This window comes from Coenobita brevimanus, chromosome 71, assembly GCF_032717465.1.
Source record: "Coenobita brevimanus isolate Jiangsu-jjx chromosome 71, ASM3271746v2, whole genome shotgun sequence".
Lineage (NCBI taxonomy): Eukaryota > Metazoa > Arthropoda > Malacostraca > Decapoda > Coenobitidae > Coenobita > Coenobita brevimanus.
The window spans coordinates 46184152-46186801 of record NC_137024.1 but is presented as its reverse complement, the minus strand read 5'-3'; positions in this window follow the sequence as shown (position 1 = coordinate 46186801).

The following is a 2650-nucleotide window of genomic DNA, read 5'->3' as shown; positions in this document are numbered from 1 at the left end:
GAGACAGAGATCAAGGAAGAAAAATGTTGACTGGAGAACGAAATGATAAAGTAACTGAGAAACTGAGATAGGGAGCAAGGGATAGGAGGCAGAAAGGAGAAAAAGAGAGATGGTGAGGAGAGAGGAAGAGAACAGGAGACAGCCTATTTAATCTGATCTGAGAGGAGACGAGCATTTAACTTTTGAAAGCTGGCAGCTGGTTGGTTGTCCGAGTGCATTCATTATTAATGACGCATTATAGATTAATTTTATTATCTGGATTTCAGTAACCGTTTGATGATAAGATTGGCCAGTTAGAATATTATACATAGTTGTTTGCATACATTAATTTAAAAACGGGGCCTTACAAAGTTTATCAGATGGCCTAGATACGTGTGAAATTTTGATATCTCTGGACAAAACAAAACACGTCCATATAAAGTTTTACGAATACCTTGATTTTTTCCCCTATGTTCAGGCAAATTAAGGTGAATTGTGTCATTACTGCGACGTTATGTAAAATCTAGCCTTGCAAAACATCGGCATTCCCGTGAAAAATGACATTTAAACACGGATGAAGAAGCTATATATCAGTCACTTTTAAATATCCCGCAGCCCATACATTGTCACATCTCTATTGTATATTGTAACTAGATATTCGAAACTAAAAAGATAGAAAACTTACTGATGATGCGAAGGTAGAAAGTATGCCAGTAATGCAAACTGATGCAGCAACAAAACACTCTCAAGTAAACTTGAATATTCGTCTGCTTAATCAAATGGGACATCCCATGAGAGGCCAACCCCTTTCCCAGTCTATCATTCATCAAAATTCAGGGAATGTTATATTTCACTGTAATTCTGATGTTTTACTAGGTTATATTTTACAGACTGTCGCAGTAATGACATAATATACCGTAATATGCCTGAACATAGGAAAAAGAAATCAAGGTACTCATAAAACTTTAGCTGGACATGTTTTGATTTGTTCCGAGAATTGAAAATTTCACACGTATCTAGGCCATCTGATAAACTTAGTAAGGCTCCGGTTTTAAATTAATCCATGCAAATAACTATATGTAATATTTTATTTTGGCAATCTTATCATCAGACGGTTATTGAAATCCATATAATAAATATAATTTAAAATGTGTCGTTAATAACGAATACACTCGGACAGCCATTCAGCTGCCAGCTTTCAAAAAGCTCGTCTCTAGTTAGATCAGATTAAATGTTATAATAAAGGAAGTGGAGATAGCAGGAAAGAAATAGGGAGAGAGAGAGAGAGAGAGAGAGAGAGAGAGAGAGAGAGAGAGAGAGTGTGTTACTAAGAAAACAGTGAAGAGATGTAGTTAAGAGCGGGAGAGATGATAAATACCCAAGAGGGTGAGAAGGATATACAGAAAAGCAAAGCAGGAAGAAGAGGATGAAGTAGAGGAAAACAAAGCAAGAAGAAGAAGAGGAAGAAGAAGTAGAGAAAAGCAAAACAAGTAGAAGAAGAAGAAGAGGAAGAAGTAGAGAAAAACAAAGCAAGAAGAAGAAGAAGAATTGGGGAACAGAAAATGAGAAAGAAATCCTCTTGCGTTGCAGTCATTCTCGTCTGATAGAATATACATCTTAGTCGCAACCCGCCTTTAGACACGACTTCGAAAGGACCAATAAGACAATATTTTTTGTATTTCATTTACACTTTTGATGTTGCAGTGGAGCAGTCGATAGTGAAAGAAGATAAATATGAAGAAGAAGAAACAGTTTAATGAGGATCTAAAATAAAGAGGTAAAGGAGGAAGAAATTAAGTGACAGTGATTGAAGATAGAAAAAAAGAGTAGAAACTGAGACAGAATGAAAAATTAATGGGGTAACTAATAAAAAAAGGGAAAGACAGGTGGTGTGTGTGTGTGTGTGTGTGTGTGTGTGTGTGTGTGTGTGTGTGTGAGAGAGAGAGAGAGAGAGAGAGAGAGAGAGAGAGAGAGAGAGAGAGAATAATGGAGAGTGATGGAAGTGCGCCTGAGAGCTAAGTAGGGGACTAAATGAAATAATGGAAAGCAAAAAGGGTTGAAGAAGACGAGCGGGGCGGGAAAATGAGTGAAAATGTGGAGGGTAGAAAATGCTACAAGAGAAGATTAATAATAGAATAATATGATGATAGAAATAGTAGAAGGATGATAAATAAAAATGGCTCGTAAAATGCTGACAGAAAAATTAGAAAGGACAGTAATTAACAAAAATGGTAACTTGCAATAGAAGGAAAGTTTGCTATTTTCTTTCAGTCAACAGAAGTGATTAATGATGATGATAATGATGATCAGATGATGCTAGTAGTAATATGACGATAACTGATGGTGATGATGATGGTGATGATGAAGATGATGGTGGTAGTGGTGGTGGTTGTGATATAGGAAAATGATTGGTGAAGATGAGAAAAGGTTGGTGATAGTGACTAAATTCCAACACGGCAACATAGAGAGAAAGAGAGAGAGAGAAAGAGAGAGAGAGAGAGAGAGAGAGAGAGAGAGAGAGAGTTGAGAGTTAATGGAACAAAAGAAACTAAAACAGCGTGAAAGATAAGCACACAGTGAGACGAATTAAGGGGGGAGGAAAGAGAAAGAAAGGAGGGGGCGTGAGAGGGGAGAGAAAAGAGACTATCACAGACGGAGAGGGAGGGGGGAG